Source organism: Lonchura striata, chromosome 3 (genome assembly GCF_050655825.1).
Source record: "Lonchura striata isolate lonStrDom1 chromosome 3, ASM5065582v1, whole genome shotgun sequence".
Lineage (NCBI taxonomy): Eukaryota > Metazoa > Chordata > Aves > Passeriformes > Estrildidae > Lonchura > Lonchura striata.
The window spans coordinates 57,360,245-57,377,824 of NC_140705.1; the positions used below are offsets into that span (position 1 = coordinate 57,360,245).

Genomic DNA, 17,580 nt, shown 5'->3' on the forward strand with positions numbered 1-17,580 from the left:
TTACAGCAGAGTTTGGCTTCTTTGAGATATTTTTGACTCTTACCTCCATATAACTATCCAGTGGATGATAATCCCATTCTAGCTGTATTAGTGCTTCTCACTTTACAGGTTAGTGCCTGGCAGCTGGACATTCAACATTTCTTGAAGTCATATAGACGTGCCTGATACAAACAGAAAATTCTTTTTAACTGGAACATTCTTTTTAACTTGCATTTTCAATAATGTTTTTTAATAACATGTCAAAGTTTGGAGCTAGTAGGCTAAACAGTTTCTCTCTAGGGACTCCATATTTTCTGAAGATAAAATTCTATAATTGCATGATATTTTAGGCTGGAGTGCCTGACCACAGCATCTTTGTTTAATAACCATGTTTCTTTAGATAACATAAGGAGCTAGGCTTTAGGCTTAATAAGAAAAGGCAGTGACATGAAGAAATTCAGAATGAGCTATTCAGTCATATATAAGAATGTTGCAATTGGAAAGAAAGTATTTTAGAAATGTTAAAGTTCTGCACGAGCTGTCCTACTTCAAGCTCAGCAATGCTCTGAAGACTCTGAGTCTAAAGTTAACCTCAGAGTACATGCTTTCAGGAAAAGTAGTGAGAATTAGGTAATCAGGTCATGGTTCCTTTTCTGCACAGCCACTCAGGGGCTATTTTTTCACGTCACTTTTTTACAGGTTTTTACTTCACGCTTTTTAGTTGTAGGCTACATGTCTACAGCAATTTTAAAAGGGTGATTAAGTCCAAATCAACTGTTTCTTTTTTTTTAGAAATATGCAAAATGGCATAAAGATACGAATTTTTAATAATCATTTAACAACCAACACATCAATGGAGGCTTGTGATAGTCACAGAAATATAATTTATATAACCTCTTCAATCTTCAGAAAATCTTGCTCTCATTCTCCCTGAATTCTGGTTTTATAATCAAAAGCAGTCTATAAAGGAGCACTGGGTATGTGTCAATGAAAAAGCTGTATTGTTGCATGGGAAAGGATTGCATAATAACTCTCACTGAAGTGACAATCTTCTGTAAGGCACCTACCAGACTGACACCCTTCAAATGCTGAATATTGAGGGTGTCTTGAGGTAGCCTTCTGCTTTCACTGTTGCAATCAAATGAGCATGCCATAAGTGAAAGCAGCAGAGAAATGTAGAAAATGTGTTTGCCTTTTAGTAAGTCAGCAGAAAGTTCTTACGCTGAGATGATCTGGGTTTGTTACTTGCTCACTCAGTAAAAACAACCAGTAGACTGAGGCTGGAAGAACTATGATAATTTGTCACCTGTAGAAACCTGCTGTAGCGTTTCTAGTCTTTTTTAAGATTAACTTAGATAAGTGAAAATAAATCTCCTGGCTTGGTTTTACTTTTCAGTTATATTTCTTCACAAAACAGCATGAAATTCAACACTACTTAAGAGTTCCTGCTTGGCTCCTTATTTCCAGTTTGCTGTGAGGGGCAGAAGTACTGCTGGGGAAGTGTATTTAGGGACACCTGAGACAGGTGGAATATCAGTGGTGTTAGTTTATATTACACTTCTTTTTCTTTTAGGGAATGCTATTTATAACATAATATGACAAATGTACTCCCAAAAAAGAAGTAGTAAACATCACATAGGTGGTACCACTGAGTTGTTTTTTCCCAGTTCCACTTGCAACATTTGCCTCATGCTGTTCAGAAGTTACTGCATTTGCACAGCTTTTAAAAACTGCTGGGGCTCACTGCTAATCGGAGAGTTTGTGCAAGGAACCAGTATGACAAAAGCTGTGACTTTTACCTTTCTTGGTTCATGAAATAACCCAAAATACAGGGGTCTCTGGTTATTTTCCTGGAAAACAAAAGCTACTTGGGTATCTTACGCACAGTGCTGTTCATTTTATGAGATTCTAAATGCCTGATTTCCCTGCTCACAGTAGAGTTCCCTTGTGAGTGTCTCCAGGCTTCATTCAGCTGGTGGTTGCTCAGAAGGCTGTCCTGCCAATTTTTCTCACCATCCAGCTCATGGTTTCGGCTCAGATCCAATTTCAGGTTTCCAAGAGTGTTACTACTATGCAGGATATGTGCCTGTTTGAAAGGATGTTGATATATAAATAGTGCTTCTGCTCTTCTATCATTTTACTATTTTCATAGAATCACAGAATCAATTTGTTTGGAAAAGACCTCTGAGATAATGGATTTCAACCTGTAACTTAACATCACTTTGTCAGCTATACCATGGCACTGAGTGCTTCTTCCAGTCTTTCCTTAAAAACCTCCAGGGATGGTGACTCCACCACCTCCCTGGAAAGCCCAATCCCATTTCTAATCACCCTTTCTATGAAGAAATTCCTCGTAATATCCAAACTGAACCTCTCCTGATGCAGCATGAGGCTATATCCTCTCATCCTGTTCTGGTTGCCTGGGAGAAGAAGCCAACCCCCACCTGGCTACAGCCTTCTTTCAGGGAGTTGTGGAGAGCAATAAGGTCACCCCTGAGCCTCCTCTTCTCCAGATTAAATCCCCCCAGCTCCCTCAGTTGCTCATCAGTCTTGTGCTCCAGACCCTGCCCCAGCTGTGTTGTCCTTCTCTGGACTCACTCCAGCACCTTGAGTCCTTCCTGTAGTGAGAGCCTGGAACTGGACAAAGCACCCAAGGTGTGGCCTCACTACAGGGGAATAATCACTTCCCTGCTCCAGCTGGGCACACTATTGCTGATCCAGCCAGGGTACCATTGGTCTTCTTGGCCACCTGATGTTCAACTGGGGTTGTTGTGACCCAAGTGTAGGACCCAGCACTTGAACCTTGTTGAACCTTCTCTAAAGGCCCATTCAAACCTAGCCTCAACAGCAGTATTCCTGCTCTCATATGCACTGTATCAGTATCCAGAGGAAATGTATTTGCTTTGCAGATCAGTTCCTATTCATCTTTGCCATTGACGAGCATTTTTTTGAGTGCTATCTTTCTTATTGAAACTGTTTTAAGGATTTCTGTGTATTTATGTTGAAAAGGCAGTTTTCCACCCATTGGTTTATACATGTTTGACTTAATTCATCATGTTATTACTGGAGGTGGAGTGCAATGAATGGAGCAGTCATCGTGTGAAGAAGAATTTCCTTATAAGTACGGAAAAATGTAAATTGTGGGAGTGGATTTGTTGATAGAAGGGTTCTTTTAGTTTGATCATCAAGTATTTGTGGAAAATTTCTCTATAACGGGAGAGATTTCTGCTGACAGTTGAGAGTATTAGGAGTCATCATTCTGTTGTTTATCTACATTTTGTTTGGATTATGGACTGCATTGTAAATGTATGCATTCTTTTACCCATTAAACCACACCTTTGTTGTGTTCAGTTTTAGTATATATCATTGCAGCAAATTGACCATCATATCTTCATTATAGTGGTCAAAATCCTAATCTTTTTCCTGCTTTTCGTTTCCACATCTTTCTTCTTTTTTTTCTTTCTTTTTTTTTTTTTCCTTCTCTTTTTTTTCCTCCTGGGAGCTGTTTTGGCATCTGGAGGCAGTTTCTATTTTGACATAAAGGATGGAATGTGTCCACTTTGGGAAACAGAAAAACTAGTGGAGGAACAAAAATTGAATTATTGCATTGCAGAAGTTAAGAATATTCTTTCTGGTCCTTTGAATAGAAATAGTTTTCCGTTTCAGCTCAGGATACACATGAGAATAAATTTCAATTAAAGGGCTTTATTTAAATGGAGAGAATTTAGCTATGTTGTTGGCACCATAAAACTTAACATTTTATGGAAACAAAAAGGCAAACGAGATTATGGCATACATTAAAACATAGAATGTGTCATTTACAACTTTAGGGATCCAGCCAAGAGGAAGTTGTATATTAAAAAACCAAAAAAACTAAAAACAACACAACCAACCAATAACCACATACATGCTGTTCTTGGGATCAGTCCTGGACTGAAAAGCAAATGTCTCCAAATGCGGAATTTTTCCGTGTGGTCATAATTTCAAAATATTCCTGAGTTCATTCAAGGGATGGAGGTGTTTCCATGTACCAGCAGCACCTGTGCAGAAGAGCGGGAGCGTGAATACCCTTAAAATGTGTGTTGTTACCGCCTTTCTTCTGCCTGTGTAGTTGTAAAGGGGAGACTTGCTGGCCCCATCTCTGTGTCACTCAAATTCATATTTTACTCCTTGAGTATGAAGTGTTACATCCTTTTGCATTAGTGTCACTATGTCTTGTTCTTCCACGCTTGCCAAACGGATAGAGGGTGGGGAAGGAGGTCAATTGGAAGACTTCTGGCTTCTTCCAGGCATGAGTGAGCCAGGGAATGTACTGAATGAAAGGTGTGTTCTTGATGGTACTTGCTTGAGCAGTAAGCAGCTTTTACATCCTAAATTCAATTTCAGAAAGTCCTGAACTTTTCATGGTCTTTAGCTCTCTGCTCCAGCTCTCCTTCACATGTTGTGTTACTGTTTCTGGGCTGGTGTTGCTGGCTCTCTCTTAATTCAGACGTAACCTCTGGAAACCAAGGCAGTCTGCTGCATTAAGACTCCTGCCAAATGTGATTCTTGGAAGATATAATTTAGCCTTTGCCACAGAATGAGCTCCCACTTTTTAAAATTGTTTTGTTAAATTGTACTTTGCCCTCCAGTAAAGTTTATTCTGTACTTTAGTGAAAAACAACAAAAAGAAAGTAGAAAGGCAATTTGTGTGAAGCCTCAAGGAATTTCTTGTGGGTAAATTAATAGAAAAAGTTGACAAATTAAACTTTGGAGGAAAGGTTGCAAAGTGCATAAAATACATTTTCTTTAATTGTAAATGAATTCAAACCTTCAGCTAAATCAATTTTAACTGAAATGTAAAGATCTCTCTTGTTTGGGCCAGTGCTCTTGGTTGTATTGCATTAGTGTGTCATTTTGCATGAGGTATAATTACCTACAGGACCACATTAAATTGGAATTGCTACACTCATTTATAAATTGAGGAGAAACCTCCAGATATTCAGAGCAAGACAATCTGAATTTGTTCTGTCTTTGATGCCGTGATTAGGTCTGCTTTTCTAAATAGATGAGTTAGTGTGTTCATCACTAGTGCAGGTCATGGGGAAGCATTGCCAAATAGTTTGTATTCGTTTTGTTCCATGTGTGTAGTAAGTCTGATGCAATTTACTGCAGTGAGAAATTCAAAAGATTAATCTACTCAGGAAGTGTTAAAAACAGCTGCTATAGGACAGCAGTTTCTTACAAATGATGAATGAAGTTGCAGGAGCTGTTTTAAACCAACAGAAAACCAACTAAACTCTATGGATTTTTGTAGTTTCATGGAAAAAAAACTAAGTTAAGAAGTAATTGATTTTTTTGTGTTTAAAGATAAAATGGGAAAGAACATTCCTGTTTAAGGTAAATGCATCTGAGACCCATTCTTATTCTGATTTGTGTATCCTGTGATGCGCATCAGTCCAGCTGTTAAAGTAACTGTAGGAGAAATAGACATTCAGTGGAAATTAGCTGCTGAAATTTATTTTTTGTTTAATCTGTAGAAATACAATGAAAGAAAACCATTTCCAAAAATGAGGGGGAAAAGGCAATTGGGTGTTTCTGCCTTTTCACAACCTCTAAATGATGTTATGTTCAGCCCTACATAATTCTAGCAGCTCTATATAATTTCCATGGAAGAAAATATTAATTACATTTAAAATTATCTGGCTTTGGATAGAATGGCATATTGATTCTTAATTCCATTGAGAATGGGTTTTAAGATGCATATGATAAATTCTTAATAAGCAATTCTTTACTGCAGCTTTAAAAATGCTGTTCTCAGAGACCCTCAATATCTTTGAATTCCTTTCCTTTTTTGCTTTGGCTATTTAGACTTTGAGGTCTTCAAAATAGCAATTTCTCCTAGTTCACAAGCACCAGGGCAGAATTGTTCCTGAAGTTCAGGCTACTAAGATGGATGTTGCTTGTACTACATTATAGATGGTATTTGTTCTCAGGTCTCAGAGAGGTATAAAGATTCTGTAATATCATTACTGCTGCTTCATTGTTTCTGTCTTTTAGCAATTGTCTTCTGAAGTCATGTGCCTCTGTTCTTTGCATTTTGCTGATGAGATCTGTCTATTAGTTCAGCTAGTGTTTTTTCTCTGCTTCCTGCTATGTTTTCCCAAGTGGCTTTGGTACCATCCCTGTTTGCACAGGACATATTTCCCCCTTTTTTTTCCAGTCCCTATCATTCGCCTCACAACACTTGTTTCTTCTCCCTGTACTGTTTTCCCACATATCCTTCAAAGAATAAATAGTGTTCTTAGATATGAAAAATAATGTTGCAACAGTGCAGCAAATCTTGAAGCAAAATTAGGATGGGGAAATAAACTATTTTTCAGTCACTCTGGCTGTTATTGCCATGTACTCCCAAGCACCAAGACACACCTGTGCAGGTCACCTCCAGCATCCAGGAATCAAGACAGGTGTGCTCAGAGTAGGTACCAAGTGTTGGTTATAGATGTGCTGATTTATTTTATACCTTCTGGCAGCAGGTAATAAATAATCTTTTGGCTCTCCACCCTGTTGGCATCTGAGAGTCACTGTGATTCACAGCATCTGGTTGTTTCTCTTGCTGAGAAGGGCCCCTTTCTTACTTGTCCATTATGTGTATCATTTCATAGGTGGCATATTATTTTCTATCTTGTCTCCAAAGCCATGTTCTCAATCTTTGTTTTTCCTTCCAGCTGATAGACTTCAAAAACTTTTATTTTTCTGTTTAATAATTCTGGTTTACATTTCCATTAATCAAAATATGTAGTATTTTTCCAAGCAATATCTTACTTCTCTTCTGAAAGAAATTTGTGTGTTCATTTGAATGCCATATGCACACTTAGCTATTGTTCAGTCTTTCTCATGCGTTCCCTTCAGATCAAGCATCTCCTCTGAATAATGCCTTCAGCTGATAGCCAGGAATCGAGGATATTAACTGCAATTTGCAGACTCAATTACCGAATTGTAAAAGTGGTTTTTGATTTCTTACTGTACCTACTTATGCCTTGAGGCATTCATGAAAGATAAATAAGGTACGTCAGAAATGATCTTACATTAAGGAGACTGGTTTGGGGGGGGCTGCATATTCTGAAGAGTTTATTTAACTTATATCACAAGTTACTTCACATACTCTTAGATAAAGGCTGCAAAAAGTGTATTGTGGGAGTTGTTCATTAATGGATACAAAATCTGTTGTCAGTGGCAGACAAGATGTCAGGCAGTAGATGTTTACTGTGCAATGGGCATCCTTAGCAACTCCCAAATGTGCTATTCAAAATCAATCTGCAGTGCCATTCTTCCCATTTGATTTGCTATCATGTGATATATTTGCAGCAACATGCTGTGTCTTCCATAGTGCTTTTCATCACTCATTTTCTGACACGTTGCAGAGGAGGCACAAGTTGGGTACAATCCTTGTACTCAGATGAGAAGGAAATTGTCCATCAAAAGCAACACAACTGGGAAATTAGCTGACTTCTGTGGAAATCAAACTAGTACTGCTAGCAGTAGTATGTGCCACTTGAGGCCTTGTTTGAATGACAGTGCAACCCAAATCTTAAAATCCTTTGAGAAGATGAAGATTGTTGTATTTATTCCAAAACATTTCCATAGGCACAGATTAACCACTCAATACACAGGGCACATTTGGTGACCCACATTAACTGGCAGATGCCACAAATGTGCAGATCTTAAGAGAGCTGCTGACCTGAGTGGGCATACAAATTCAAGCTTATCACATCAGAAAAGGATGGCCAGTCCCAAGTTAGCTTACACAGAGCTAAGACAAAGCTCCTGCAGTCCCACAGGACCATCCCCTTGGCTGTGGATGAGCAAGGGCAGCTCTGCAGTGTGCACATGAGTACGTGTACCTGTGCCTAGGGGCAGCCTCATCCCCTTCCAGCTGCAGTCCTCTCCCTCCAGAGAGGAGATGGAGCCCCTGGGCAGAATGGAGACTTAAGTACAGGGTAGGAAAGAGACAGAAGTGAGGAATGCAGAGTTGTGTTAAGTTTTACACTGAGTATCTATTCTTTTGTACTGTTTTCCGACCTGTTTATGTTAATATACACAGGTTAACCCTTCCCACTCCCTGATGTTCACATGGTCTTGAACACAAGAATGTGTAAGTTGTGGTTTTGGGTTCTCACTTATTTTTGATAAAATAATAAAAAGTTATGGTAACTAGAAAAAAGAAGCCCATAAACAGCTAAAAACATCCACCTTAAATGTTGTAATTTAAAGTTTAGCTGCCTATCTGGAATCCTTTGGAGGGATCTGTCAATCTCATAATAAAACTGAAAGCAAAATCTTGGTATTTTCCAGCAGAAATTTTTAGTAGCAACTGAGGTATTTGTTTTGCTTTCGTGTTGTGTACTGATCCCATTATACACTCCCCAGGCCAAGCAGCTGCAAAGCCTGGTTTTGAATTAGTTTATGAAATGTTGCTACAGTGTAGATGATGCATTAGGGCACAGTGATGCTCATGGAATATTGCTTCTGACTCCTTGCCGTATTTAGCAAAAGCTAGATATTTTCAGGTCTTCGTTTCGTCTTTTGAAGATTGTCCTTTATGGATGATCAAAAGGTAAAGGTAGCTGTTGATTCAGCATTCTAGGTAATATCTCAAAATATTATTCATATCTCTTAAGCAAAAATAAATTTCGTGCCGCGCTACTACAATGTTTGTTATTTTTCATCTGTTTTGGAAGTGTTTGGAGAGGGTCCTTTCCCACCTTAGGAACAGAGTATTTGCAGGAGGAAAAGTAGATTCACTTCTCCTAGTAAATCTTTAGCATTTACTTTTCAAATCAGAAAGTTGCCAATAACATGCTCAGACGGTTTGGTCCTGTACTGATAACTCAGTGGAGAATGGAGCCAGTGAAAATAAAGAGTTATGGTACAGTTGAATTGCTGTTTGAGTATCAAAATGGGAGATAGTTGCTTACTGACTCCAGCAGCCTCAACAGCAAGGACAGAGAAGTGTGAAGTCTGGAGGAGCACAGGTAAACTGAAACATGTGTGCATTTCCATAACATCAGTTGAAGAAAAATATTGCACCCATTTGTTTTCAGGACTAATTAAATGGGCCAAATCTTCTACCAATAGATGAGGCATTCCTTTCTAATTTCAAATATGAATTCTTTTTGGAAACTTGATTAGAATTTCAACAAACCCCACCTGCCAGCAAAGCTCTCTGTTTTAATAACTTACACATATTTCATTTCACATTGTCAGTTTTATCTCTGCAAAAGCACCTATCACCTCATGCTTCCAGTCCATTTTGGTGCTGGAAACATTTGGAAAGCTTTGATTTATAGTAAAGACTTGCCCTTCCTTTTAAAATGCCTATCTCATGTTTCCTGTCTTCATGACTATCCATTTAATCATTCTTGTTCCATTTCATTTCAGTAACTGTAGGCTTTTGAGAGATGTGATGAGCCTTTTCTTTTGGGGAGAAAACCTTCTGAAGAAATTTAACATAGAAAGAAAAAGCAAACATTTTCTTGGGTATGAAAATGGGTGGAAAAGACCAGTCAGTATTTTGTGTTTTCAACATTGCTTGGATAATTTGATTGGATGACACAGTTGTTTTTTCTGTGTGCATCACCCACCTTGAGAGCTTGGTGTTGTATTGCTGTAAATATGCTCTTTCTTAACAGAAAGAGTGTGGTGTTGCATTTCCCAAACACACCGCAACAAAAGAGGATAAGAGCAGAGGAAAATTTAGAGTTCTGCTATAGTAAGAATGGTGAGTTTGCAAGCTGAATGATGTTGGCATGTCATATAGACCTGGTGATTTATATTTAATAGAATGCAAATCAGAGAATCTGTTCCTTGGACTGCTGTTTGAAAACTTGGTTCAGGTAGGAAGTGTCCTAGCACCAGCAGAGTCTCATCAAGTTTCTTTATGAGTTACTGGGGAATGAAGAAATGTGTACCAGGCACTGCTTCTGTTTGCCCACAACACGAACCACCGTATGTCCATTGCCAATACATGAGGAGTAATCTAAGAAGTTTGTACTGTGAGTAAGCAAAGGCTTACCCAAGTGGTGCCAGTGATGAAGATGCAGCTTCCAGTTTTAGTGCAAGCTGTTGAGAGAGTCTCAGTGTGGCTTAATCTTCATTACTAGTGTTGTACCTGTTGTGTTAAAGCTCACACGTGTGCCTGCATGCTCAGAGCATTGGGCATGAGTTACCTCCTCAGTTTTGCCATGTAGGTCTGTCTTGTACTATATTAAGTAGAACTCTGGAGGTGGCAATTTTGTCCAATCAATATCTTTGGCAAATGTGACATTGCATTTTTTAGTGTATTTTTTTCAAAATATCTAATGTCCCATGCTGAAAGCAATGCATTTTCTTCTTTGCTCTATGTAAGCTGCCTTTTATATATCAAATTTGCTTTTATACAGCCTTAGTTCTTATGTAGAGGTTTGTGTTTAGTCTGTTGTTGTTGCTGTATTTAAGATTAATGTTTGTAATGCTGCTGGCATTAACTTGTAAGTTCAAGCTGCCAAAGGAAAGCATTTGCTCCCATTCCGTTTCAGACAGTGTCAGAGGATTTATTTAAAGTGTGCCTTCCAGCCCCACTCACTTGCTCCTTGGAAATAAACCTGCATCCAAGCTGGATTATCAGTACCAATGTGAAGGACCATGCTTGACTTCCATAAAATTTCTCTTTCTTAGCATTTATTCTTCTTCCTTAACCTGGAGATTACACCACTGAAGATAAATGCAACTTACAATAGTGAGCACAGCAGTACTATCTGTCTTTTTGCACAATAACTGTTATCTTTCCAAAAACTGTGTGACTAGCCAGACAGCAAGTAAATGCCATTTCATACACCTGTGTGCCAGATGTTTTACAGCTGCACACATACTGCTGCTGCTGAACCTCCAGTGAGTGTCATGGGACAACTGATTCAGGAAAAGTATGAATTTTTCTCTTGGGATAGGCTGAAATGGTGGGGAAGGAGATGACTGCCAGTCAAAGGAGCTGCATAGCACAATTAAGTAGCAAATCTTTTGGCATCTTGTTTGGGGATATTGCTAACATTGAGAGTTAACAAGATTATCTCTGGCTTCTTCTCAGCTGAAATATTTTTCACAGCTCCTCAAAGTCTAATGAAATTAAAATAGGTATTACTAAAGTTTGATTTGGTAGCATTCAGCTGAACTGATTATTGTAATAAGCAGCACAGATAGAGTCATGTGTTACAAAGCTAGGTAAGAATTAATTACTATAAAATTCATGTTGTTTTTAAGGGTAGATCAGTATCTGAATGTCACAGAGCTTAGAAAATCTTCTTGTTGAATGTTGGAGTTTTATTCCTGGAATGCACCTTTCTATTTCTTAGTTCTTAAAACTATGGCCAGTGTGACAAAGGACTTGGTCCTGTCATCACAATCCCCATCCATTTTCTTTCTTTATGACTGCTAAAATGATTCTCCTTTACAAAGTACTTTGCAGCATTCATTTGAAGCTTGCAAAATCCTGTAAGGAAGTAGGTTGGTTTTACTATTGTGTAATCTTTTATTTATTTAGCTATCATAACTCACTGCTTTGTATATCAGAATGAAAGTTCCAGCAACTGATAAGCTGCATATGGTATTTGTAGCCAAATCTCAGCGTAGTTGCAGCTGGATTCTATGTCACATCTTTAAAGAGTGTAAGGATATCACACACTGCTCTGGGAATGGGTCCAAGGTATTAGACACAAAAGTGGGCAGGCATTTGTGCCTTTATGAGGTGAACACGAGAAGGAGTGTGGTCCTGGGAGACTGATAGGCATGGACATTTTTTGGTTGCTTCAGAAGCTAACTCTAATTTTGGATTAGCATCTGTAGTCTAGTCACTGATCCAAAGCTTCTAAGGCTTTTGGAAGTCTGTTTTTAAGGTGTTAGTTTCAAGAATTTGTTTACTTGTGTCCTTCCAATTTGGCAATAAAACAGTTTTTTCTTTGGTTTCTTATTTGGTTCCCCAGCCCATGGAGTGGGACTGCAAGTATATGACGTGAGAAAGAGAATTATAGCTACTGTTATGATATTGATTTGGCATGCAGAATTGAAGAAAAATTATGTTAAATTAGCATCATGGTAACTCAGTGTGAGAGACATCAGTGGTTTTAAAAGAGATGGCCAAAATCTTATCACTAAAGCACAAACTTCTCCAAATGTTTGTGTTAAGGCTTTTTTAACTCTTTCCTTCTATTAACTTTTTGATGCTTTTGAGAAGCATTGAAGGTAGTGCTTTACTAGGCTGTGGAGGGGGAGGAGCCCATGGCATGCTGTGCAGTGCAGCATGGAGGTCTGTCATGGTACAGTGGATGGCACAGCAGGCATGGGAAGGATTGCCTGGGATTCCAGAGTTGGTAGGATGGCCATGAGCAGGGCACTGTGCTTATTGAACACCCTCTGGCTCAATGGCATGTTCATCTACATATATATACATGCATATATATACACACACACATATATAACTAGCTTTTGCTTCCAAAGATACTGTGTGTGTGCTTTGCCACCTTGATGTTATGTTGAGCTGGGTATTGTCAGCATGGTTATAATGAACAAGCAGGGAGGAGGGCAGTTCTGGACCAACATAACAGCCAGGGACAAGCCTTCCCTCTGGTTTTGGGGAATATTACCTGTGCTGATGAGAAGACAACTCACACCTTCCGTCTTCTGAATGGGTCTTTTGATTTCCACATCATGCTTTGAAGTCCATTTATTTTCAGTCTCAGGTGTAATATGCTTTTAGTGGAGGGTTTTCCCCTCTGATTGTTTCCTGAATTAGTATATCTTCCTTCACTTTGGCAAGGATTTTCTGTAATGAAAAGTTTCATCATCAGTTATTAGTTTCATATGACTGGTCTGTGAAGCACACAGGATTATTGAAAGCTATAAAATTCTTGTTAGCTGTTTTCCTTCATCATGATCAAAATCATCTCAGTTGTGTCTCAGTGGGTTTGATTATATAAATTTATTGCTGGTTACCCACAGTAAACCAACAAGCTGCAACTCTGTAACTAGAGCTCAGATTAAATTATCCATTTACACCCAAATGGATCAGGGAAAAAGCAGCTGTAAAATAAGTGCTTTAATTGTTTTGTAATTGTTTTAGTAACAATTGCTTTGCTTATATTGGCTCTATAATTTTTTTGTAGTTACTGCTTTCCATAACTTCTAGTCAGTGTTAGTAACAGTAGGTTACAACTTTCTATAATTCTGTTTTTTTTAAAACAAACAACAAAAATGTTGATACTCAATTCTGGTCTGTAGCAAAGTGGGAAAGGAACTGTGGTAGAACACAGTGTGCTACTAATAGCACCTGATGAACTAGCATGAAGTATCATATTATTAATTGATTTAATTAGTTCTTATATCCTATGATACTTGAAAGAATGTTAATTGGTTTCTTACAACATTATTGTACTGGACTGTGTTTAAATGCATGTTTGATTATTATTTACTTGAAATACCCAGTTCTGCGATTTTCAGTCTCCCTTCACTCCTCAACTCCAAATTTGTAGTTCCTTTTGCTCTGAAGCATTTTAAGAGCAGTAGCTCAAAGCACAGTATTTCTTCCTTGTTTGCATCCCTTGGGTTAGCTGTGAATGGGTGCTGTGCTGGGCACAGTCCTCTTCTCAAGCGAAGCAGGAACATGGCTGGCTGACAATGCAGGTGGAAGGTAATGCTGAGAGATGCTTGTCTGATGTGCATGGTCAACTCTAGTTGGTTTGGCATATTTAAATTCCATATTAGTTTCCTCATTTTGGTATAGATTATATGAAGAATGGCATGGAAGTGTCAAAAATTATTGGTTTTCATTGGACTGTAAAATAAAGTTATTTTCATCACTTGAGAGGGTAAGTGTCAGAGGGGTGGATCAACTTCCTTGCAAGGCCATGTTGGACACATCCCTGCCTCACAGACAGGTTCCATTACTGCAGCTGGATGCTCTGGAAGGCCCTACCAAAAAGGGAAATGTGGCTGCTGAAATAGTCCTGCTGTAAGTCTCAGGAAGGCAGGCTGGGGCAAACTCAGCCCACACACTGTTCCCAGTGCTAGTTCCCCGCAGAGTGCCTGAGCAGCTCACCCGAGGTTCCTGTCCTAACAAGACAAAGTACTGCATTGTATATGAAAGGGAGAGTTTTAAGCTGTTTGGCTGCATCCCCAAATTCAATTAATAGTGCTGGAACCTAGAGGTGGGGCATGCACGGGCTCTGCAGCACACATTGTGACTAACGTGCTGTGAGGCGCAGGTGCAGCAAGCCAAGAATGGTTGGGAGCATTTCAACCTAGTCAACCCTGTCAATTCAGCCTGTCACTCATCATTTTGCTTTGGGTTGCCTGGTTTCCAGAAGAGAGAAATAAAGTAAAAATCTCATATAAATTAAAATCATAAACTGAAGGCTTATGTGAACAAGATGCGAAAATGTAACATAAAATTTTGAATAAAAACAGCAGTACCATTCTTTTTAACTAGCTTCCTTTTGACAAGAAAACTTTTCATTTGTGGGCATTCAGAATAGTGGGAACACACATATGGGCATACCCACCTACCTGCACACTACACACCTTTAGTTGTAGTATGCAATTAAGGATGCTTCCCCTTCTGGATTCGCATATTCAGGAGAAATTAAGTAATTTAAATCAAATTTTGGAAATGTTCACAAGTAGATTACATTGTCAAGAATCTGTATGCTTTGACTACAGTAAGAAGAAGTTGGTAAGCATTCATGGGGATAAAATTCCTCTGTGTATCCTCACATTCATTTTGATTGGCAAATAAGTTATTTATCCTTCGCAGTGGCTCCTTTCCAGATACCCTTCACAGATAAAGGTATCTTTCATCCTTCCTCCTCCTTTTATCTTTTTTCCCCACCCCAGTATATTGGATGTGTGCTGGAATAGAATCAAATACAAAAGTAGTTTTGATCCACAGTGTAATGCATTTTAGGATTTTTGCATCTTTACCCTCCTCTGTATATTTATACCCTTGTTTCTCAAAAAAAAAAAGCTGAGTTATTTTCATTAGTAATAAGGAGAAGACATCCAGAATTCACCCATTTTAACATTTCTGCTTGTTTTATTTTTAGCTTCCCTCATGCCTAATAGAAAGCAGCAGCTGTTTTGCATTCTACACCACATGATATCCTTTCTAACAAACCACTTTAGAGCATCCTTCCTCAGTATTTTGAGGGATGCAGAAGACTTACTGGTACTTTGCTGCTTCCTTCTCATTGCACCGTCATGAACTGGTAATATGTCATCTATGTGGTGCTGCTCTGTATTGTCAGAGGACTAATTTAATTAATTTTTATTAACAGTCCCTTAATTGAATTTTTGAAAGACAGATAAAATTACAAACTCAGCACAGGAAGAGCATAGGAAGAATGTCTGGCAGAGCTATACAAATAGATGTATTGTTTCAAATATTCCCTGTGCTGTTGAACAAGACATGTAATCTGTAAAGGATTATGTGCAAGAGGGAGGAAGATACTCAGAGCAATACTGAAATTTATTCACATGGTCAAAGCCAGTAGAAAAGGAAAAAAAGTCAGACACATGAAATCTCATGAGTGCCTCCAAAGTGCAGTGGTTCCTCTTCCCTCTCCTAGACAGTCAATCAAAAATAAAATAAAAATTATCCAAATGCCTGTGCTCTGGAAGAGAGAGAGAGAAGTCTCCTTTAGGATAAAAAGCCAAGGTGGCATTATGACCACAAATCCCTAAAAGGTGGGCATAAAAAAGTGGAGACCACAAGCAAATAATGTTTCCTAATAGCTCCAGTTGTTCAGTAAAACAAAATGCTCATATTGCATAAGGATCATGAAGTCCCATAGCTATTTCAAAAATTTCAAATTATTTAAATGTCATTTACTAATGCTTTACTTGCACTTCACAAAATAGGCACAACTTGCTTTACTCCCCAGTCAGGAGTGATCTGGTGAATATAGACACAGACACCTACCACACACATGCACGTGTCATGCTGGAATGAGGTACCTTCAAAATTTAAACAGAATGGCTGCAAGCATTTTTATTCCAGGATAGAAGTGCTTTTTTCTAGGTAAACTGCATCCGCTCTGAAATGTTCCTTCAGCCTACATTTACTTTTGCAACTGGAAAACATTTAAAATCACATTTTCATAAGGAAAAGCAAGTTTTTTCTTTCCTTGGATTGTTTAGGCCAAATTGACCATTTCATTAAAGATATGTTCTAAAGTCTATTTTCCAGACACAAAAGCCATGATAATCCAAAAATGTGCCTTCTTGTAGGCCTTTCAGTATGATTTCCAGTAAAGCTTAAAAAAATAGTAGTATATGAGATGAATCCCAGATAACTGCAGTGTAATGTCTAGTGGTTTCATTTTCCAGGGATATACTCATAAAAGTTCAATTTTAGGGGTCTAAAGTAATCTTCATTTTATGGGGCAATTAAAGACTTCTGTTTTGATGTTGTCTGCTGTTCTCTGTGGGATTGATTCAGAATCAAATACATACTGTAGAGGAAAATTTAGCATGACATTTTGCTGCTGGAATTTTTCATGGAGAATTGCAGTATTCTCCCAGATGGAAAAGAAACTTACAAGGGAGTTTTTATTTTTTTGTAGGTCTACGTTATAGCTAGCCATTCTTCTACTTATCACTGCAGGTACATGGAACACTGCCTGGTTTTGGAGTCTTTCCCCTTTATAAAGTACAAGTTATGTTAATATTTTTTGACACTTGAGTAAGGAAAATTCTTACATTTTATCAAATTCAAGACAACTGACTGCCCTTTGATTATTTCCAGATCCACATAATATCAGCCACAAAGGTAATACAGTATGAGGTTTAGGGTTCTGACAGACATGTGTCTACCAATGAAAATCATATTGCTGGAGCTGGAGCTGTACAGCCCCTGTCTCTCTGAGGGGGCAGTGGCCTGAGTGCATGAACATCCGAGTTGTTTGTGAATCAGCTCCACAGTTTGCTTTATTTAGTGTTTTGTAGGTAAGCCTCTGGTATTTTCACTTTGCTTTATATCACTCCTAAAAACAAAGAAGTGGTTGTCCAGAAACTGGGTTGAGAAGTGACCGGGGTATTTCGGTAACGAGAGCTAAGGGAAGGATAGCAGGAGTGTCTGTCTCAGCTCCTGCTCCAAGTCCCACTGTCCTTTCCCCTGGTCAGTCCTAAAGCTGCTGCAGTCCTTTGGAGAACCAGGGAGTGGTCAAACAGGCTGCAGGCGTGCCCCTCTTGGCAGCAATTTGGGAGTAGGTGCCTGTGCTCTGGAAGCTGTAAGTCACTGCTGCCTTGGGGAGGAGCCCGGGCTCCCAGCCCTGCCTGCCTCAGCCCTCTCTGAAGGAGCAGCAGCATGAAGGGTGCCTTTGCTTCCTTTTTGAGGGGTCTTCACTAGCAAAGAGACCATAAACCTTAAACATCAGGATGAGGTAGGCAAGGGTCAAAATCTTATGAGAGGAAATGAGTAATAAGGACGTCACAGACCATCTCCTGCGTTACTTGGAGTTGTGCCCTGGGTATGTCATCGTTTTCCCTTCTTGCTCACTGGATCGTCTTTATTTATAAAAATTTTTAATAGTAGCCTCA

At 38.8% G+C, this 17,580-nt stretch overlaps 1 protein-coding gene and 1 long non-coding RNA gene across 4 annotated transcripts in view; one reads left to right on the forward strand and one right to left on the reverse strand.

Moving 5' to 3' along the window:
• Positions 1-17,580, forward strand: part of MTHFD1L (methylenetetrahydrofolate dehydrogenase (NADP+ dependent) 1 like) — a 143,935-nt gene that overhangs the window by 106,829 nt on the left and 19,526 nt on the right. The window lies entirely within an intron of this gene.
• LOC146767913 (uncharacterized) overlaps positions 1-17,580 on the reverse strand; it is an 89,876-nt gene that overhangs the window by 17,570 nt on the left and 54,726 nt on the right. For both annotated transcript variants that reach the window (XR_014954265.1, XR_014954264.1), the window contains exons 3-4: positions 12,633-12,811; positions 44-161 (exon numbers count right to left, since the gene is read on the reverse strand). This is a non-coding gene — a long non-coding RNA (uncharacterized LOC146767913). The remainder of the gene's footprint in view (positions 1-43; positions 162-12,632; positions 12,812-17,580) is intronic.